We start from the raw sequence: 24,279 nt of genomic DNA on the forward strand, positions 1-24,279 counted from the left end.
CTTCATTTGGACAGATCCACTGTGTGAGACAGACAGCATTGTGACATTTAGGATGGAGTAACCTGTCAATCAACAACCTGTCAATCAAGATGTTGTCGAACCTACGTTTATTGACAGATGAGGTGTCTTTAACAAATTATTATTTGCTACCCACACACACACACATTCAGAACCAATTGTACTTGCATGCATGCGCACGCAGGCACGCACACACATACACACATAACACACGAATACACACACACTTGCCTCATGGAAGGTTATTGTTGGCACCTTCCCCTGGCAGCCTGCTCTATGCAGGCCACATTATGCTGGAAGACAAGGGAGGCAAGGGACCTAAATCCAAGCGGCGCTGTACTTCTGAAGTGTCAACTAATAATGAGAGGTCTTTTTTTGGGTAACCCTGTCACACTAATCTTGGCACCACAAACCAAATCTCATGTGTCCAGCTAGACCCTGTCATACCCACCCAATATCAACATAAACCACGGACACATTTCAAAATGTAACTGATATACATTGAAGTGATGGAGATAAATGGGGCTGCCTTGAACAAATTAAATCATTATTCTAAAACAATAGAGTGGTCCCGTTGTGGCTCAGTTGGTAGAGCATGGCGCTTGCAACGCCAGGGTTGTGGGTTCATTCCCCACGGGGGACCAGGATGAATTTGTATGAACTTTCCAATTTGTAAGTCGCTCTGGATAAGAGCGTCTGCTGCTAAATGTAAATATAAATGTAGATTCTTATTTCCTAGATAGTTTTCCTTGAAGGCTGAAGAACCAACCTGTTATTTTTCGATGGACACATAGATTCAAGTGATTATCCTAATTACGGTTAAATGACAAAGCTGTCACTCAAATGTCTGAGGATGAAGGGACAGAACATTCTAATAGAGAATATAGGCAATTTTAATATTGTAATTATTTGTATATTCTAACTATAATTGGGTTTTGAACAAGTTCATAGCTAATAGTGCTTAACTGACAGCTAATATAATTTACATGACAGATGAGGACTGATTGATTATAATGACCAATTAATGATTAATTCATGAATTAATTTGGCTCTCCAAGAAAGGAGGAAAACACTTTGTAAAGCAGCTAATAAAATCAAAGTAATTATCTCATTAAATCATTGTAAGGGCTTGTCTGTGCTCTCTGATTGATCTCCACTCTGTGAATAGTCCATCTTTTAAATTGGAAACTTGTGAGAAGTACCACTCCACATAATGAAAACAATGAAATATGGCCTGAAGGACTCAGTAGTACCATTACTTATAAGTGATGAAAAAGAGATCTTCAGTACCCAAGATCTACCATGGAAGAGTAAGGAAAATGAGCCTCAAACGAGTGTAGCTGAAAGTCCGAATATATGGATTCTGTATGTTTGCATGAGCCACTAGACACATCTATACACTGCAGAGACAACAGAGCCTACCACGACCAGCTACATAAAGACTATATATGAGGGAAGCGTTCCATTTTCAAACAGCCACTTCCTCACCAGTTGCTTCCTTCATGTTTAATCAGTCAGCTCTTTGTCTTTGGGTATAGAGCTTAGAGGTTGGTGCAGCACTATGGAAGCCTGCAAGGTTAGAAAAAACAATCCTCATCTACATACACCCTTAGAAAAAAAGGTTCCAAAAGGGTTCTCGTTATCTTCACAGGAGAACCCTTTTTGGTTCCAGGTTAGAACCCTTCTGGGTTCCAGTAGAACCCTTTTCACAGAGGGTTCTACCTGGAACCAATAAGGGTTCTTCAAAGGGTTCTGCAATGGGGACAGCCAAAGAACTCTTTTAGTTTCACAGTCGTGGCCAAAAGTTTTGAGAATGACACAAATATACATTTTCTGCCTCCTCAGTTTGTATGATGGCAATTTGCATATACTCCAGAATGTTATGAAGAGTGATCAGATGAATTGCAATTAATTGCAAAGTCCCTCTTTGCCATGCAAATTAACTGAATCCCCAAAAAACTTTCCACTGCATTTCAGCACTGCCACAAAAGGACCAGCTGACATCATGTCAGTGATTCTCTTGTTAACACAGGTGTGAGTGTTGACGAGGACAAGGCTGGAGATCCCTCTGTCATGCTGATTGAGTTCGAACAACAGACTGGAAGCTTCAAAAGGAGGGTGGTGCTTGGAATCATTGTCTTCCTCTGTCAACATGGTTGCCTGTAAGGAAACACGTGCCGTCATCATTGTTTTGCACAAAAAGGGCTTCACAGCCAAGGATATTGCTGCCAGTAAGATTGCACCTAAATCAACCATTTATCAGATCATCAAGAACTTCAAGGAGAGCGGTTCAATTGTTGTGAAGAAGGCTTCAGGGCGACCAAGAAAGTTCAGCAAGCGTCAGGACCGTCTCCTAAAGTTGATTCAGCTGCGGGATCGGGGCACAACCAGTACTGAGCTTGCTCAGGAATGGCAGCAGGCAGGTGTGAGTGCATCTGCACGCACAGTGAGGCGAAGACTTTTGGAGGATGGCCTGTTGTCAAGAAGGGCAGCAAAGAAGCCACTTCTCTCCAGGAAAAACATCAGGGACAGACTGATATTCTGCAAAAGGTACAGGGATTGGAATGCTGAGGACTGGTGTAAAGTCATTTTCTCTGATGCGGCATCCGGAAAAAAGCTTATCCGGAGAAGACAAGGTGAGCGCTACCATCAGTCCTGTGTCATGCCAACAGTAAAGCATCCTGAGACCATTCATGTGTGGGTTGCTTCTCAGCCAAGGGAGTGGGCTCACTCACAATTTTGCCTAAGAACACAGCCATGAATAAAGAATGGTACTAACACATCCTCCGAGAGCAACTTCTCCCAACCATCCAGGAACAGTTTGGTGATGAACAATGCCTTTTCCAGCATGATGGAGCACTTGCCATAAGGCAAAAGTGATAACTAAGTGGCTCGGGAAACAAAACATCGATATTTGGGTCCATGGCCAGGAAACTCCCCAGACCTTAATCCCATTGAGAATTTGTGGTCAATCCTCAAGAGGCGGGTGGACAAACAAAACCCCACAAATTCTGACAAACTCCAAGCATTGATTATGCAAGAATGGCTGCCATCAGTCAGGATGTGGCCCAGAAGTTAATTGACAGCATGCCAGGGCGGATTGCAGAGGTCTTGAAAAAGAATGGTCAACACTGCAAATATTGACTCTTTGCATTGACTCTTTGCATTTCATGCAATTGTCAATAAAAGCCGTTGACACTTATGAAATGCTTGTAATTATAGTTCAGTATTCCATAGCAACATCTGACAAAAAATCTAAAGACACTGAAGCAGCAAACTTTGTGGAAATTAATATTTGTGTCATTCTCAAACTTTTGGGCATGACTGTAGATAGCACCTTTGTATATTCTCTCTGGCAGTTCAATTTATCCAATGAGTTTTACAGCTAATCTCCAACAACCGCTACCTCTACCCAGCCCAGCTTCATCTCCATCCATAGGCCCTGGCATTGGACATGTATTCCTAATATAGACACCATATCAGTGGATGTTAGGAGGGCTATGTCAATCAGAAAGAATGCAACTCATTTCGGGTCTTTATTTACTCCCTTCCCAGAGGAGTAGAGAGCAAGGACAGCACTGACCCTGCCCAAACCCTCTTCTTGTCCTTCTATCCTCGTCTCCTCTCCTAGTGGGTCCATTGTCGTCACTGGTCTGCTCCGTGCTCAACCAATTGGCTGCGTTTTCTGCGAATAACATGCACAGAGATGTATTATTTTGGTGTCTTTCTTTCTGCGTTCCATCGTGCAGACTGTCTGAAATTGAATAGGACACCAAATAGGCGTCTTCCTTTTCCATATAAATCCACCAACAGCAGCAAAGGAGAATACTATTATTTCTGTATCTGTATTCTTCAGACAGAGTTATGACTAGTAGTGGAGGGCTACACTGAACATCCCTAAGCCAACGAAGATAGAAGACATGGGTTAAAATACTATTCGAAATCCTTTCAGATACTATAGCTGTGCTTGATTGAACTTGCCTGGAGCATTAGAATAGTCTCACAATTGCAAACCTCGCCCACCTGGCAGTCCAGGCACAATAGAGCAAACACACCAATTATTTGAAAGATTTCAAGTAGTATTTGAACCCAGGTCTGGAAGATCGTATCTGTTCTGAGTTTCTGCTGTCTATTTATTGGTCACAGAGGGATTAGACTAGCCTTGTAATTACCAGACTGATTACCGCTGCGTAGCGAAAAGCCATGTAARTTCGYGAGACCWGGCGGCTTGMGAGGCTGGGATTAGACAACATGGCTGAGAGAAGACAGTGGATCAGGGGGAACCAGGAAGGACAAAGCTCAGAGGAGAGACTGCAGGAACAGAATGTTGTGATGAAGAGAGGAAGGCTAGGGGAGAGCAGCTGATAGTGATGTAGCACATTTGGAAACAAAGACGATAAACTATTATTTTACAGCATCTGGTGGATGGAGAGGAAAATGGGTGTTGTGGAAGCAACATTACACAGAGATAGAGAGCGATAGAGAGAGACAGAGAGAGAGATAGAGAGAGAGAATGACAGAGAGAGAGAATGACAGAGAGAGAGAATGACAGACAGAGAAGGGCAAAGAAAAAGAAACCCAGAGAGAGGGAGATAACCGTTATAGAGAGAAAGAGAAAAATGGAAGACAGAGAAAAAAATGTGAGAGAGAGGGAGAGAGCGAGAGACAGACAGAGAGAGAGAGATTGATAGAGAAAGAGCAAAAGAAAGAGATATAGATAGGATTAAAGGTACTACGTGTAACAATGTAACACACAAACTGTCTCTATTGTCAAATTGACTGGGGCCAGCAAATCTCTTGATGTCAAATTGACTGGTCCGTTGTTGAATTGAACGTATAGCTTCTTTAAGTTCGGACAGGTCACCATACTCTCATCTCTTTGAGTGACGCATGTTCAGAGAGTGGACATAGACAATGTTGTCACACTAAGTCAAGCAAGGGTGCCATGCRTCATAGGAGTCGTCAACCCCAGAGGTCTTTCCTCACCCTGTTAACGTTCACCACCGTCCACAGGCTTTAGAGTAGGTCTATTTCTCTGTCTTTTTATTGAGTTTTTAGCTCTACCCCTCCTTCCTGCCTCTCTCTATATATTTCTTCCTCTATTTTATGTCTTTTGCTCCCTCTCTCCTTACATTCCTCCCTCTCCTCTCCTTGCCTCTAGGGAGCCATCAATGCATATGCTGGTGAACACTTCTCCCTCTCCCTCTCCGTCTCTCTCTCCCTCTCCATGTCTCTCACTCTCTCTTTCAATTTCAATTCAATTTCATTTCATTGCCAAAGCAAGTGAAATAAACAAGAATTAAAACTGAGAAGAAACAAATTTAACAACATCAACAAAAAACTATTAACAGTAAACATTGCAGTCAAAAAGGTTTCAAAAAGATAAAGACATTTCAAGTGTTATATCATCAGTTATGTACAGTATTTTAGCAATGTGCAAATAGTTGTAGTACGAATAGTAGTACAAATAGTACTACAAATACCACCAATACTTATAAACAGATCAATATTGGTGATATTTACAATGTTGTTTGTGCTCCACTAGTTGCCCTTTTCCCATGGCAACAAGCCACACGTCTTGCCACTGTGATTGCACATGGTGGTATTTTGCCTAACAGATGTGGGAGTTTATCAATGCTGGATTTGTTTTCAAATTCCTTGTGGGTCTATGCAATCTGTGGGAAGTATGTGTCTCTAATGTGGTCATACATTTGGCAGGAGGTCAGGAAGTGCAGCTCAGTTTCCACCTAATTTTGTGGACAGTGGAGACATATCCTGTCTTCTCTTGAGAGCCAGGTCTGCCTATGGCGATCGTCTCTCAATATGCAAGGCTATGCTCACGTGAGTCTGTACATAGTCATGATTTCTATTATGTGGTCAGTCACAGTGGTCAGATATTTTGTCACTGTGTAGTCACTGCTCAGGGCCAAATTGCATTCCATATTGTTTGGCTGATTCTTTCCATTTAGTTATCTTTTTGCTTTCTCATAGTTTGGTTGGTTCGGTTTGTGTTTGTGAACAGAGCCCAGAACCAGCTGGCTGAGGGGACTCTTATCTAGCTTCATCTCTCTGTAGGTGAGGGCTTTGTGGGGGAATGTGTGGACATTGCTTCTTTTAGGAGGTTGTAGAATTGAACATCTCTTTTCTGGATGTTGATAACTAGCAGGTGTAGTCATAATTCTGCTCTGCATACATTGTTTGGGGTTGCGTTGAACACAAAGTATATTTTGTCAGAATTCTGCATGTGGATTCTCAATTGGATTTGTCCCATTTTGTTAATTCTTGGTTGGGAGTTGGACCTCAGAACCTAAGGTAGGGCAATGGGTTTTAATAACTGAAATTGAAGTATTTGGGATTGTCAAGTTTCTCTCTCTCTCTCTCCTCTCTCTCTCTCTGTCTCTTCTCCTCTCTCATCTCTCTCTCTCCTCTCTCCGGTCTCTCTCTCGTTCTCTCTCTCTCTCTTCTCTCTCTCTCTCTCTCGCTCTCCTCTCCTCTCTATCTCTTCCATCTCTCTTCTCTCTCTTCTCTCATCCTCTTTTTCGTCTAGTTCAGCTCTTCTTCTCGTCTCTCTCGTCTCTCGTCTCTCTTTCTTCTCTCTTACTAGAGATATTGTGGTAGAGATGAGACAGAGAGAGAAACGAACGAGAGAGAAGGGTGATGATTCCCACCATTAGTTTCATTTTAGAACAGTGCATCCACTTATCTGATTATCAGCTTTTGTCAAACCGTGGGTCTGGAAAGATGATTCTCTTCTTCAATGTTGTGCAGCAAATTCTACTAGATGAACAACCGAAATTAGTATGACATCCTGGCATTTAAAGCATACTCAACTGTAAAAAATGATGCATACCGATAATGCCTACTATTTAGAACACGGGTATTCGGACACGGCCAGAGCGAGGGAGAGGGAGAGGGAGAGGGAGAGGGAGAGGAGAGGGAGAGAAGAGAGAGCAGAGAGAGAAAGAGGAAAGAGAGAGACAGAGGGAGAGGAAGAAGAGAAATGTACAGTCACTCTAACCTATAATAGTCCTTAGTAAGTGGTGACACGTAGCTATAGTGGTCCCTTGACCGGTGCTTCACACTGCCCGCAGCCTGGGGGCTGCCCCGGGGCACTGGGCAATCTCATGGTGGTTAGCGGCCCGTCTCAGGGCTACCGGAGACTGGTGGGGCAGTTGGGATGGTGGATTGAGAAGTAAGGAAAAGGGAGATTTGAAGACTTGGAATAGAGAGAATAGGGCAGTGAGGAGGCGAAGAGGAGAGGGAAGGAAAGGACAGGGAGAGGTAGGGATGTGTCTTAAAGAAGGTTTTAAGGTAGATGAGAAGGAGGAGAAGGAGGAGAAGAGAGGAGAGGGGTGGTGGCAGTTTACCTCCTGGGTAAAGCAGGGCAATGGAGGTGGGCTCTTAGACATATCAGTTCATTCATCAGAGTGACAGCTATTAAGGTGACTAGTCGCCATCTTGAGTCAGATTGTCTCAGGAGACATCGTTCCCACTTCCCAGGAAATCACTGTCAAATAACTTCACCCCCCTTTCCTCCCTCCCTCTCTCTCTCCCTCTGTCATCCCCCTTTCCTACCCCCTCTCTCCCTCCCTCCGCCCTCTTCATCCCCTTTCCTCCTTTCTGCTCGGCCCCTAGTGTATTATGTCCTTAAGCCCCACCCTGCAATACAATCTCTGTCTGGTCTGTCTGTCTGTCTGTCTGTCTGTTTCTGTTCTGTCTGTCTGTCTGTTCTGTGCTGTCTGTCTGTCTGTCTGTTGTCTTCTGTCTGTCTGTCTGTCTGTCTGTCTGTCCTGTTCTGTCTGTCTGTCTGTCTGTCTGTCTGTCTGTCTGGTCCTGTCTGTCTGTCTGTCTGTCTGTCTGTCTGTCTGTCTGTCTGTCTGTCTGTCTGTCTTGTCTCTGTCTCTATCTTTCTTCTCTCACTCTCCCTCTCTGACCCCTTTCAGTTGAAGGCAATTCAGTTGTACAACTGCTAGGTAGCCCCCCCCCCTCTCTTCAATTTCAATTTAAGGGGCTTTATTGGCCTGGAAATATATTTTTTACATTGCCAAAGCAAGTGAAATAGATAATAAACAAAAGTGAAAAAATGTACCTTAAACATTACACTCACAAAAGTTCCAAAATAATAAAGATATTTCAAATGTCATATTTTGGTCTATGTACAGTGTTGTATGATGTTCAAAATTTGCACCATTGTAACTACAACCTATATTTATGTTCATTTATTTTCCCTTTTGAATTTAACTATTTAATAGTTAAAGTAACAAAAGGGAAATATATAAACATAAATATAGGTTGTATTTACAATGGTGTTTGTTCTTCACTTGTTGCCTTTTCTTGTGGCAACAGGTCACAAATCTTGCTGCTGTGATGCACACTGTTGTATTTCACCCATAGATATGTGAGTTTATCTCTCTCTCTCTCTCTGTCTGCTTCTGTTGTGATATTTTTACAGTTGAAAGTCAAACACTGCAGCAGTCACAGGATTGCAAAATGATACTTTACATGTCATCATATGATTGGCTGTGTATGACCCAGGCCATTGCATTGTTATTTGGCTGCGTTTACACAGGCAGCCCAAATCTGATTTTTTTATCAACAAACTGGTCTTTTGTCCAATCACAATCAGATCTTTTCACATCAGATATTTTTCAGAGCTGATCTGATTGGTCAAAAGACCAATTAGTGAAAAAAGTACCAGAATTGGGCTGGCTGTCTAAATGCAGCCTTACTTTCTCTCTCTTTTTTCTCTCTGTTTCCTATTTACGCTGAGTGCACAAAACATTCGGAACAATTCCTAATTTGAGTTGCACCCCCTTTCCACCTCAGAACAGCCTCAATTCATCGGGGCATAGACTCTACAAGGTGCCGAAAGCGTTCCACAGGGATGCTGGCCCTTGTTGCGCCAATGCTTCCCACAGTTCGGTCAAGTTGGCTGAATGTCCTTTGGGTGGTGGACCATTCTTGATACACACGGGAAACTGTTGAGCGTGAAAAACTCAGCAGCGTTGCAGTTCTTGACACACTCAAACCGTGCACCTGGCATCTACTACCACACACCCGTTCAAAGACACTTCAAATCTTTTTTCTTGTTCATTCAACCTCTGAATGGCACACATATAAAATCCATGTCTCACTTAAAAATCATCTTTTAACCTGGCCAGTCATGGAAAGAGCAGGTGTTCCTAATGTTTTGTACACTTAGTGTAGTTTTCCATATAATAAAAATAACCCAAGGGCATACTGAACAATAACACAAGGCAATGCTAAAACAGGAAAATACAAAACAATATAGGCAGGAAGTTGAGCGATGAGTCAAATATATAAACCGGTTTCTCATGGTCCTGTTCCTGCCAAATCCAGACATATGAACATAATCAGTACAACTTTGGCCACATGGGATTGATAGATAGGGCAATACTTACACAGTGATGGAGGGTACGGGTCAGTGTTTCCCAATRCCAGTCCTCTGAGAGAAGAAGAAGAGGGAGAAGGGGAAGGAATAAAGGAGGAGCAAGGAGTTGGAAAAAAACATTCTATTACTTTTTGCTTTCGAGTTCCTTGAAATTTCTGTTTTGTGTTAAAGTAAAATGTTTGAAAGGAAGGATAATCTGACAGTTATATGCTACGGAGTTCCCTTGAAATTGCTGTTTTGTGTTAAAGTAAAATGTTTGAAAGGAAGGATAATCTGACATTTATATGCTACGGAGTTCCCTTGACATTGCTGCTGTTTTGTGTTTTGCATTGTGTGTGTTTTGTGATTCTGTTGTATATTTCCTGTTGTTGTTGGTGACTGTCATACATTTAAATGATAAAAGTCAAATCTTTGAAAAGAAGCATAATCACATGTATGTGCTATGCCAATAAAAATGCAGCCTGAGTGCCGGTCTGTTTGTGCTATCATGCCAACTCATTGTCACTCAATGGCTGCATTTACACAGGCAGGCCAATTCTGATCTCGTTTCCACTAATTGGTGTTTTGACCAGTCACATCAAATCTTTTCACTTCAGATCTCTTTCAGAGCTCATCTTATTGGTCAAAAGACCAATTAGTGAAAATAAGATCAGAATTGTGAGGCCTATGTGAAAGCAGCCATTAGGTCAAACATATAAACCAGTTTTTCATGGTACTCTTCCTGACATTTCATTGTTGGTTCACCACAGAGGTTCGAAGTAAATCCAGACATATGAACATAATCAGTAAACCCCACAAGGGGCCACAAGCATAAATCAACTGATGGGGGCTAAAGGTCAGTGTTTCCCAATCCTGGTCCCGGCCATGAGGACCATAAGGGGCGAATATTTTTGTTTTTACCATAGCACTAACACATTGAAACAAGTAATCAACTCATCATAAAGCCTTTTATCATTTCATAAAAGGCCGTGTTGGTGATAGGGCAAAACCTAAAATGTGCACCCCATTGGTTCCCCGGGACCAGAGTTTGTAATTTGAGAAACAACTGGTGCATGTGCTTTCTAAGGATTTCAACTTGTATGTGACTTGTCTAGGCCCAACTGCAGCAGAGGCAGTAGTGGTTATACCAAGATGGATCATCTGTGGTTGTTTCCTCTGGAAGGCCCGGCATACTGTTTGTCTTCCAGGGGAAACTTGATACGTTTCTGTGCATCTGGATCCCTGTGGTTCGGTATATGGGAGAGGAGGCAGTGTTGAGGGGGTTGGCTAGCCCGTAAGAGAAGAAGACGAGAGACAAACATGTTTGTCTTGACAATGAGCAATGGGGTTGGGACCAGGCTAATGCACACATTCCACCCTGACAATGATCTCTAGTTCGGCCACAAGGGTGTGATATAGGGCCATAATCAATCATCTAATGGAGGGTATTAGTCAGTGTTTCCCAATCCCGGTCGTGTGACCCTATGGGGTGGATATTTTTGATTTTGCCCGAGGACTAACACATTTTATTAACTTGATTCAACTCATCATCAAGCCTTTGATTATTTCAATCAGGTGTGTTGATGATAGGGAAAAATTTATCATTTTGGGTTCCCAGGAAAAGGAATTGTAATTTGGGAAACAATTATGTATTTAAAATAAAAATCTAACTACACAAGTCAGTTATGAACAAATTCTTATTTAGAATGACAGCRTAGGAACAGTGAGCTAACTGCCTCATTCAGGGMTAGAATAACAGATTTATCCCTAGTTAGCTCAGGGATTCGATGTATCAACCTTCCGGTTACTAGTCCAACGCTCTAACCACTGGGCTACCTGCCGCCCCCTGTATGTGCTTAAAGGGGATTCAAACATGTTTGGCTTGACAAGCACACAAACATAACTGGGACCAGGCTAATAAAAAGGACTGGAATACATGTCCATGCAATATTGTATGTCTCAAACAAGATGAAAAGACCCCATGCTGGTAGAGGAATCCATTTTCTATGATCTTAGTTCATTAGTGTCTGACACCCAAACCATACAACCATTCATCTGTCAACATAAAAAAAACATGAAAGCATTCCAAGCCAGAAATCACAGCCGTGGGTTTATCCTATGGGGAGAGAGTCTCAAATAATGAACTCTGTATTAAGAATATAGCCAATATAGTGATATAAACATCTTCCCTCTCAAATTCATGTCTTGAACCATACATCAATCCAAGTGTAGAATCATTTTTTTTTTATAGAATCCTGGATAGTCCTAGCCTAATTAAAAAACATKTCCTTTTTTAACAAAAGATTWAAAAAAACTAAAAAAAGGTAAGACTGATATTTGGAAAGGTGTAAATATAGTTGATAATGCTAAAAACAGCTGCTGTGCAAAGATTTCATCAGTCAGCTTGGTCTCATAGAATAGACGTAACATAGTAAACGGAAATCCGGGTAACTCAAGTTACATTTGGTATGGTGACATATATAACGCGAATGTCTAGCGCCCCAAAGGTTGCGTGTTCGAATCTCATCACGCACTTTAGGTAATTAGCAACTTACTAATGAACTACTTACTACTTTTTAGCTACTTTGCAACTACTTAGCATGTTAGCTAACCCTTCCTCTAAACATAACACTTTAACRTAATGCCTAACCCTAACCTTAACCTTAACCTCAACCCTAACCTTAACCCTAACCTTAACCACCTAGCTAACGTTAGCAACAACAAATTGGAATTCGCAACATATTGTACGAATTGCAATTCTTAACATATCATACGAATTGTAATTCATAACATATCATACGAAATTGATGATAGATATCCACAAATGTATAAATACCAGACCAAATGTAACATATCATACTAGTTTGAACATCCACGACTGTCCTTTACTATGTTACGTCTAACCCTGAGTCCAGGTTGCATCAGTCCTATTGCCTTAGCTTGTGCAACAGGTGAGTACTGTATGTATGGCTTTATGGTGGATCAGTAGCTATTGGTGAGAGACCTGCATAGAAGCATAGTGACGTTGTCACGTTATTGTGAGATATAAATACCAGCGCAGCAGCCAGCCTCCCTCTCCAAAAGGACTAGCCGAAAAGCTCCAGATGAATTAACTGCATTCCCAGCTTCAAATGAGTTCTGCACCCTGCAGAGCTGGAGCTTGCTGTTTTACTTTGCTTACAGTAAACTACACATTCATCACAATCAAACAAGATACTTTGATTTGATAAGAAAATGTATCTTAGTTTACATAACAATAATGATTAGATTGTGGGCGTTTTGAGATCAGCAAAGATGCAAAAACGGATTATTGAGTGTGTGCTGCTCCCGCTTGGATTTGAGACGAGGACTTGATCGTTGCCTTGATCGTTGTGTAACATAGTCAATTTCTTCAAAACATTTCGTTGCTTTGATACAAGTCTTTAACAGCACCACGTCGATAAAGGCGCGCGTCGGAAGTGGAAAAGATATGGAAATGCGCACTGCGCGAATGGCTAAACTCGGARGTGCCATGGACAGTGTATGAAGCGCTCAGGTAAGTCTTTCAATAGAAATGAATAAAGCGAGCAAATATGTTAGTTTTTTCATGGGAATTATTAAAACAAGATTAAAGTTACATTGTTTAATATGTCCCTAAGCAATGAAGGATTGGTGTGCTTGGTGAAAGCAAGACTACTCTAACAGTCTTACAGAGGAGCTGCTGCACACCTGGATGGCGCGTACCCAAACTGTGAACCAAACTGTGAACAGCACGTCAGTGCAGTCATTTTACACGCTACACCAGAGAGGGAAACAGATGCGTGGTGGAAGCAGAATCAGTAGTACTCATCTCTTCTGCAAGGAATCTATTGATTTTGGGTCCAATGTGGGTATAGGACTATATGACGACAACCATATTTCTCATTACATCAAAAATAAAGTTGAGTAAAAATTCTACAACCATCTGCAGTCAATTCATTAACCTCATTTATTAATCAACAGTTGAACTAGCTGCAGTGGTAGCCTGCCCATTTGGCGTTAGGGGCAGAGCCCCACATGTGATTGGTCAAATTGTAAAAAAATATATATAAATATATATATATACAAAAAAATATATTATATAATTCATGATTATGTTTTAAATGTTTCATAAAAGTGTGGCAAATGTGTACATTTTCCTGTTTAATTTTTTAATTTTTATTGTTCAAAACAAGTGGTGCAGTTACTTACTACTCTGCCCCTCATTGACTCTGCCAGCAGCAGCAGCTCCGTGGGCGCATAGGCCGTGCGAACATTGCTTGGATTGTTTTGCCACCTATTTGATATGAGGGAGAACTGCCCCAATGAAATCACAGAATTTTATAGCATACATTTTACAGCACTAAGTAAATGGACCACCCTGGAGCGCTCAAATGTTCACTCAGTCAGAACTTCTGGGTCTGCTCTAGTCTTCCTCCCAATGAGTCTCATACACTAGCTAGAACCTTCTCATCGCAGATCTGGTAGGGCAAAAAAGCATGACTGTGGCTGGTCAATTGTATTGTTTCCCCCATGGTGTTTTTCAGGCGACATGTTGTGTTGACTTACACAGCAAAAATCTGGGTTTATCACAAAGCATGACAAATTAATTAGCTACCTATAGTAACTTTGAGAAACATTGTGAAATAGTTTGGTAGTATCATGACACAAGGCGAGACCCAGATGCAGACACAGGAGGCAGATTGTTAGAGTCTTACTATGTTTACAGATCCAAAAGGAGTATGCAAGAGAATGGTCATGGACAGGCAAAAGGTCAAAACCAGATCAGAGTCCAGAAGGTACAGAGTGGCAGACAGGCTGTGGTCAAGGCAGGTGGGTACAAAGTCCAGAAACAGGCAAGGGTCAAAACCAGGAGGACTAGAAAAAGGAGAAATGCAAAAAGCAGGAGAACGGGGAAAACCGCTGGTTGACTTGGAAACATACAAGACGAACTGGCACAGAGAGACAGGAAACACAGGATAAATACACTGGTACAGAGAGAGAGGAAACACAGGGATAAATACACTGGACAGAGAGACAGGAAACACAGGGATAAATACACTGTACAGAGAGACAGGAAACACAGGGATAAATACACTGGTACAGAGAGACAGGAAACACCGGGATAAATACACTGGTACAGAGAGACAGGAAACACAGGGATAAATACACTGGTACAGAGAGACAGGAAACACAGGGATAAATACACTGGTACAGAGAGACAGGAAACACGGGATAAATACACTGGTACAGAGAGACAGGAAACACAGGGATAAATACACTGGTACAGAGAGACAGGAAACACAGGGATAAATACACTGGACAGAGAGACAGGAAACACAGGGATAAATACACTGGACAGAGAGACAGGAAACACAGGGATAAATACACTGGCACAGAGAGACAGGAAAACACAGGGATAAATACACTGGTACAGAGAGACAGGAAACACAGGGATAAATACACTGGGACAGAGAGACAGGAAACACAGGGATAAATACACTGGCACAGAGAGACAGGAAACACAGGGATAAATACACTGGTACAGAGAGACAGGAAACACAGGGATAAATACACTGGACAGAGAGACAGGAAAACACAGGGATAAAAACACTGGCACAGAGAGACAGGAAACACAGGGATAAATACACTGGACAGAGAGACAGGAAACACAGGGATAAATACACTGGCACAGAGAGACAGGAAACACAGGGATAAATACACTGGCACAGAGAGACAGGAAACACAGGGATAAATACACTGGCACAGAGAGACAGGAAACACAGGGATAAATACACTGGCACAGAGAGACAGGAAACACAGGGATAAATACACTGGACAGAGAGACAGGAAACACAGGGATAAATACACTGGACAGAGAGACAGGAAACACAGGGATAAATACACTGGCACAGAGAGACAGGAAACACAGGGATAAATACACTGGCACAAAGGGAGACAGGGAAACACAGGGATAAATACACCTGCACCAGAGAGACAGGTAAACCACAGGGATAAATACACTGGCACAGAGAGACAGGAAACACAGGGATAAATACACTGGCACAGAGAGACAGGAAACACAGGGATAAATACACTGGGGAAAATCAGCGGCACCTGGAGGGGGTGGAGACAATCACAAGGACAGGTGAAACAGATCAGGGCGTGACAGGTAGATTTTTGGGTCAAATGAACCCTTTATCTACCTTTGATAAGAAGATAGCTAGCTAGTTAGCTCCCATGCCAATTTCAAGACTTTCTAAACTAATATCTGACTAACTCAGATAAGAAAGTTAGAAAGTTAACTTGCTAGCATATCTTCTTGTCACTACAGGGGGTGCTGTTTCAACTTCGACATTTTGCGTCTCCAAATTAAACTGCCTCGTACTCAATTCTTGCTCGTACAATATGCATATTATTATTACTATTGGATAGAAAACGATCTCTAGTTTCTAAAACCGTTTGAATTATGTCTGTGGGTGAACCAGAACTCTTTCTACAGCGAAAATCATGACAGGACATGCGAAGGTCAGAAAAATAGTCTCTGTTCTCAGATCAGTTTAAAGCTCTGTGTGTGCCCTATGGATCGCACATTTTTCTAAAAAAACATATGCTATACCATAAATATGTTATCAGACTGTCATCTTATGAAGTTGTTTCTTGGTTAGTGGCTATATATATCTTTATTCAGTCGAATTAGTGATAGCTACTGATGGAGTAAAAAACTGGTGGAGTAAAAAAAGTGGTGTCTTTTGCTAACGTGGTTAGCTAATAGATTTACATATTGGGTCTTCCCTGTAAAACATTTTAAAAATCAGAAATGATGGCTGGATTCACAAGATCTGTATCTTTCATCTGGTGTCTTGGACTTGTGATTTAATGATATTTAGATGCTAGTATTTACTTGTGACGCTATGCTAGGCTATGCTAGTCAGCTTTTTTTTACTGTGGGGGGTGCTCCCGGATCCGGGTTTGGTAGCAGTGAAAGGATATCATGCTTTGTGACATTATGTAAGCCATCCCCAGTTAGATCATGTGTTTTCACTTATAGTATCTGCATGCTTGTTGCATTCTCCCTGGGGCACTTGTTCATTTGTGAGCTGGCTGCTCATTCTAAATAGACCCACACCCCTGGGTTTCAACCAATCACAGCCGCCACTGGCTGGCTGTCTGTACTTTGCAGGCCAGAACAAATGCACATCAATTGATTTTGTTGACAAAACATAYCTAGTTTTCCGAGGACGGTTGCTACAGCATCCCATGCTTTTTCTTTGGACAAAGCGTCCTTGTATTTGGGGTTGCTGGGGTCGTACAGCAAAGGGTGCTTCTCAACTTCGATGATCAAACGGGTGTCAACCATTTTGCCAACTTTGTCCTGTCCTGTCAAATCAGAATAACTTCCAAGGAGGGTTGGGGGAGGGGTCTACTCTACAGCATCCTCTGCCTCAAAAGATAATACAAGGTAGACCATCAGCTCTGCAACTGCCTTTCTGTTCATCAGCTGGTTTGAATGTTTAAATGTTTCTAAAAAAAAGTATTGCTACTATACATATAACAACCTACCTCCAGTTATGAACTAGGAAGACTACAATCAATCAATCAATCAAATGTATTTATAAAGCCCTTACATCAGCTGATGTCACAAAGTGCTATACAGAAACCCAGCCTAAAACCCCAAACAGCAAGCAATGCAGGTGTAGAAGCACCTAAAACTACAGTTTAGTTTATATGTGATTTTCATACAGGTAGCCTTCTACTATTGTATTGATGTAGCCTACTACTATTATTCATGTTTCTATTACATTTTCACTATGAAGCTGAGTGAATATGTTTTTAAGTGTCAAAAAAAGATTTAGGCACTTTGTATGGTGTTTACGCATGTGGATCCGAGAAAAATTACATACTCTTATTATTATTAGTGTGCTTGCTGAAGACAAGACCACTCTAGATCTCTTACATAATAATGTGAATAATATTTTGGGGGGCATAAATTAACGTGGGCTTGAATGAGAACAATTGTAATACATTGGTAGCTATTCAATATTGTCCTGCTCCTCAGCCAATTAAACTACAAGACCAACTTTAACATTTTCAGGCTATACTAACTACAAAATTCTCTAAAACCTTTCTAAACTATATAAATAAATGTATTTGCATACATTTGCATACCACTTAATGGATTCAATGCCAGCCATAAGAACAAAGTGGTGGACATTTTAAAAGCTACCGCTCTTTAACCATTTCAGCTACAAACATTAAAACAACTTTAACATTTTCAAAACTTTAAAAATGATAACTATTGACATTTGCATAAATTACCAAAACATTACCCATCTAGAAGAGCAGTAACTCTTGAACCGTTCAAGCTACAAACACCAAACCAACTTTTACATATTTAGGCTATCAATCAATACATCAATAAATCAATTAATCAATCAATCAATCAATCTTTCAATCTACCTACTTTTTCAACTATAACCGGTCACTACTGTTACTACTGCAGTCACTAGCACTACCATAAATACTTCAAGACAAGCTAGCAAGCACACACATATTCTTTAGGAAATGTACTTTTCTAGTATTTATGTGTTATTCTTTTCACATGGCTGAACCAACTTTATATGTATTATACAATTGTAAAATGTGAACAATTCAAAGCATGAACATTTTTGGCCTGCAGGCTTTTTGCATTGATATGCAGCATTGCCTGTGTGTAGTTTTTTTTATTAGTTCAATGACTGACTGTGAAACTATCTGACTTGACGTTAGGTATTTGCCCAGCGTCACCTATCATAGCGTTTTACTGTGACAGAAGTCACCCGGAGATGAGCTGATTTACTGCCAGGACATGCATGTCCTTAAAGATAAGAACGTTCCATTGTGGTTAGCTAAACATGTCATAAGATAGTTCACAAGGACATCATCCAGAGTTTCAAATGAACAGATATGCCACTTTTCCAGTTCGTTCTTGTTGCAGGGCGCGTTGACAGGAATTAGAATTTGACTAAAGAAAACCATGCTTTGTTATGTGTGACATGACAATTGGAGAGAAATAAGATTACACAGGCAGCCACATTCTGATATTTTGCCCAATTATTGTCAAAAGAGCTGATCTGATTGGTCAAAAGACCAATAAACAGCAAAATATCAGAATTGGGCTGCCTGTGTAAACGCAGCCAAAAAAGAGGTGTGGAAAGAATGTCACCATGCAGGTTTGCAGATAGTCGCCACGTTTCCATCCAACCATGTGTCTGTGTAAAAGGTAAGTGGATGTAGGAGGGCAACATGATGCTATTCTATTAATAGGCTATTTGCTCCAAAAATGCATTTTCATCGCCATGTGGATTTCCACAAGTGATCACATAACCTTTCACATGTGAAATCATGTGAAACCATGTGGTTTTGGAACACTTCACATGTGATGATATTTCACATTAACCTTCATATGTGAATTAAAATGTTCACATAATGCACTACAAGCTAAAATGTGTCATTAGGATGTCCCCAGAACATCCTGAAATAKCCACAGTGTTTTCAACTTACAAATGTGATGTACATGATTACATTGTGTATGTATATTTATACAGCCATTATTATTCAACATGTTCTCACCCGGGATTTGAACTCATAACTTCTTAGTTCCCGGTATTCTGATCCTCCTGCTATGCCACCATGTCTGTGTGAATAACTGAGTTCACCTGTACACTGAGTTCACTTCCTACATTTTGAACTTCAAAGTAAATCTCAGCATTGTATGAATAAAAACAATTTGATTTATCATAGTGATTCAAGAGTAACATTTAAACATAATAACATTAGACAACTATACAAAAAAAATCTAATTGCTGAAATAAGTAAATAGAATCAATGATGAGAGAATAGTCAGATGAACTGATAACTAAAATAGCAGTGCAGATGSCACTCTTTTGCTAAGTGCAGAGATGTTTTATAGGTACTGAAAGTGATGGGCCTTCTGAGAATGTTACAGACTTTGTGGTGCAGCAGAAACATCAGCATACCCAGATGGGGTCATATTGAAAGGTCACTAGTACGTGATCATGCCAAATGTAATCCTATTGTCAATGATACAACATTTGTACACAATTTTAGCTGAGCAGCATACCACTTACCTTAAAACCTCCATTTCATTACTTCTCTTACAAAACAACATCACATGAAGAGAATAACATGTTTTCACTCATTTCAAWTTTTTACATGTGAAAATTAAATGAGCATTTTCACATGTGAAAACTTAACTTTCACATGTGGAATTGCATTTTCACATGTGAAAAACTGTCACTTGAAAATCTAATTTGCACCTTAACGGGAAAAACTTTCAAAAGTTTTCACATAGTTTCATGGTATCACATGATGAAATTTTACATCCCCATGTTGTCACATTTATTTCACATGAGATCATGTTTTCATATGTGTAGTTTCATGTTCTTTTACATGTTGACACATGTAATCACATTAACTTCACATAAGATCACATATGAAATTCATATGGTTTTTCCTGTAAGGGAACTGCAGTCACTATCACTACTATAACTTATTTCAAAACTATAAATACTTTAAGACAAGCTATCAGGCACACAAATGTTCTTTAGGAAATGAACTTTTGTAGTTTGTCTATTTATTCCACTCACTCTAGCACTAAAACCGCTTACGCATTCAAAACTTAAAATACCACTTGAATGGTCAAAACTTAACGCTACTCCTCTTGAACCGTTTAAGCTATCAAAACCAAACAAATGTTGAAATATGCAGACTGAAACAATATAATAATTGCGCACAGCTTTTTGAGACTATTTATACTTTTCGAACCATAAACATTTTAAATGTGCATTACAATGGTAAAATTAAGATGCTAGCATACATCCAAATGAGGAAAAAATTTATTACCCTTCAGAAATACTTGTAATAGGCCTTTGATTATTGATTTTAAAAAAAGAAAAAAAAGTAAGGGCAGATTGCATCATCTGTGGATCTATTGAGGGGGTATGCAAATTGGAGTGGGTCTAGCGTTTCCGGGATGATGGAGTTGATATGTGCCATCACTAGCCTTTCAAAGCGGTAGTCATTTAGGCAGGTTACCTTCGCTTTTATGGGCACAGGGACTTTGGTGGTTTTGTCTGAAATGGCAAAATGTATCAACTTGACCAATCCACATTTTGTATTTTGCCCTCAAAAACATATATTTTTTAAAAGACCAACTGTTTTGTGGATCTTCTATGTAACTTTCTTTAAGTAATATTTTGTTCTCCTTTATGGTTTAACTTGGAGACATAACCCGGGTTTAAATTGGACCCCGGTCCACCAGGTTACACTCCAAATGAATGGCTCAGAAATAAGAAATAATACTTTTTAACACACTTTAATTATTATACTCAGATAGGCTAAGTTGCCTTTTTTCAGAATGGCGTTACAGAATTTGCACTTCCATATGTGGAAACATTGCCACTGCAACATTTTAACAACACCTTTTCACATGTGAGGAGAATAACACTATTTCACCATCACACGTGAAAGGGAGATTTTCACCTGCGGAGTTTTCGTACATGTGAAAATGCAAATGTGATTTTTACGTGGTTGTTTTTTACTTGTCTTGGTGTGGTGTCTGGAGTGGAGCAGTGGTCTGATGCACTGCATCTCAGTGCTATAGGTGTCATTACAGACCCTGGTTCGATTCCAGGCTGTATCAGAGCTGGCTGTGATTGGGAGTCCGATAGGATGGCACACAATATGATTTTCAAATGTTAAACTGCATTTACAAAATTCACATGTTGAAGTGAAACAGCTAATTTCACATGTGCAACTGCAACTCACATGAAAAGTTGGTGTTAACATGTGAACTCCACATTTTATACAGCATCTGCACTGCTATTTTAGTTATCAGTTCATCTGACTATTCTCTCATCATTGATTCTATTTACTTATTTCAGCAATTAGATTTTTTTGTATAGTTGTCTAATGTTATTATGTTTAAATGTTACTCTTGAATCACTATGATAAATCAAATTGTTTTTTATTCATACAATGCTGAGATTTACTTTGAAGTTCAAAATGTAGGAAGTGAACTCAGTGTACAGGTGAACTCAGTTATTCACACAGACATGGTGGCATAGCAGGAGGATCAGAATACCGGGAACTAAGAAGTTATGAGTTCAAATCCCGGGTGAGAACATGTTGAATAATAATGGCTGTTAAATATACATACACAATGTAATCATGTACATCACATTTGTAAGTTGAAAACACTGTGGTATTTCAGGATGTTCTGGGGACATCCTAATGACACATTTTAGCTTGTAGTGCATTATGTGAACATTTTAATTCACTATGAAGGTTAATGTGAAATATCATCACATGTGAAGTGTTCCAAAACCACATGGTTTCACATGATTTCACATGTGAAAGGTTATGTGATCACTTGTGGAAATCCACATGGCGATGAAAATGCATTTTTGGAGCAAATAGCCTATTAATAGAATAGCATCATGTTGCCCTCCTACATCCACTTACCTTTTACACAGACACATGGTTGGATGGAAACGTGGCGACTATCTGCAAACCTGCATGGTGACATTCTTTCCACACCTCTTTTTTGGCTGCGTTTACACAGGCAGCCCAATTCTGATATTTTGCTGTTTATTGGTCTTTTGACAATCAGATCAGCTCTTTTGACAATAATTGGGCAAAATATCAGAATGTGGCTGCCTGTGTAATCTTATTTCTCTCCAATTGTCATGTCCACATAACAAAGCATGGTTTTCTTTAGTCAAATTCTAATTCCTGTCAACGCGCCCTGCAACAAGAACGAACTGGAAAAGTGGCATATCTTTCATTTGAAACTCTGGATGATGTCCTTGTGAACTATCTTATGACATGTTTAGCTAACCACAATGGAACGTTCTTATCTTTAAGGACATGCATGTCCTGGCAGTAAATCAGCTCATCTCCGGGTGACTTCTGTCACAGTAAAACGCTATGATAGGTGACGCTGGCAAATACCTAACGTCAAGTCAGATAGTTTCACAGTCAGTACATTGAACTAATAAAAAAAACTACACACAGGCAATGCTGCATATCAATGCAAAAAGCCTGCAGGCCAAAAATGTTCATGCTTTGAATTGTTCACATTTACAATTGTATAATACATATAAAGTTGGTTCAGCCATGTGAAAAGAATAACACATAAATACTAGAAAAGTACATTTCCTAAAGAATATGTGTGTGCTTGCTAGCTTGTCTTGAAGTATTTATGGTAGTGCTAGTGACTGCAGTAGTAACAGTAGTGACCGGTTATAGTTGAAAAGTAGGTAGATTGAAAGATTGATTGATTGATTGATTAATTGATTTATTGATGTATTGATTGATAGCCTAAATATGTAAAAGTTGGTTTGGTGTTTGTAGCTTGAACGGTTCAAGAGTTACTGCTCTTCTAGATGGGTAATGTTTTGGTAATTTATGCAAATGTCAATAGTTATCATTTTTAAAGTTTTGAAAATGTTAAAGTTGTTTTAATGTTTGTAGCTGAAATGGTTAAAGAGCGGTAGCTTTTAAAATATGCCACACTTTTGTTCTTATGGCTGGCATTGAATCCATTAAGTGGTATGCAAATGTATGCAAATACATTTATTTATATAGTTTAGAAAGGTTTTAGAGAATTTTGTAGTTAGTATAGCCTGAAAATGTTAAAGTTGGTCTTGTAGTTTAATTGGCTGAGGAGCAGGACAATATGAATAGCTACCAATGTATTACAATTGTTCTCATTCAAGCCCACGTTAATTTATGCCCCCCAAAATATTATTCACATTTTATGTAAGAGATCTAGAGTGGTCTTGTCTTCAGCAAGCACACTAATAATAATAAGAGTATGTAATTTTTCTCGGATCACATGCGTAAACACCATACAAAGTGCCTAAATCTTTTTTGACACTTAAAAACATATTCACTCAGCTTCATAGTGAAAATGTAATAGAAACATGAATAATAGTAGTAGGCTACATCAATACAATAGTAGAAGGCTACCTGTATGAAAATCACATATAAACTAAACTGTAGTTTTAGGTGCTTCTACACCTGCATTGCTTGCTGTTTGGGTTTTAGGCTGGGTTTCTGTATAGCACTTTGTGACATCAGCTGATGTAAGGCTTTATAAATACATTTGATTGATTGATTGATTGTAGTCTTCCTAGTTCATAACTGGAGGTAGGTTGTTATATGTATAGTAGCAATACTTTTTTTTAGAAACATTTAAACATTCAAACCAGCTGATGAACAGAAAGGCAGTTGCAGAGCTGATGGTCTACCTTGTATTATCTTTTGAGGCGAGGATGCTGTAGAGTAGACCCCTCCCCCAACCCTCCTTGGAAGTTATTCTGATTGACAGGACAGGCAAAGTTGGCAAAATGGTTGACACCCGTTTGATCATCGAAGTTGAGAAGCACCCTTTGCTGTACGACCCCAGCAACCCCAAATACAAGGACGCTTTGTCCAAAGAAAAAGCATGGGATGCTGTAGCAACCGTCCTCGGAAAACTAGATATGTTTTGTCAACAAAATCAATTGATGTGCATTTGTTCTGGCCTGCAAAGTACAGACAGCCAGCAGTGGCGCTGTGATTGGTTGAAACCCAGGGGTGTGGGTCTATTTAGAATGAGCAGCCAGCTCACAAATGAAAAGTGCCCCAGGGAGAATGCAACAAGCATGCAGATACTATAAGTGAAAACACATGATCTAACTGGGGATGGCTTACATAATGTCACAAAGCATGATATCCTTTCACTGCTACCAACCCGGATCCGGGAGCACCCCCCACAGTAAAAAAAAGCTGACTAGCATAGCCTAGCATAGCGTCACAAGTAAATA

Source organism: Salvelinus sp. IW2-2015, unplaced genomic scaffold, assembly GCF_002910315.2.
Source record: "Salvelinus sp. IW2-2015 unplaced genomic scaffold, ASM291031v2 Un_scaffold1856, whole genome shotgun sequence".
Classification (NCBI taxonomy): Eukaryota; Metazoa; Chordata; class Actinopteri; order Salmoniformes; family Salmonidae; genus Salvelinus; species Salvelinus sp. IW2-2015.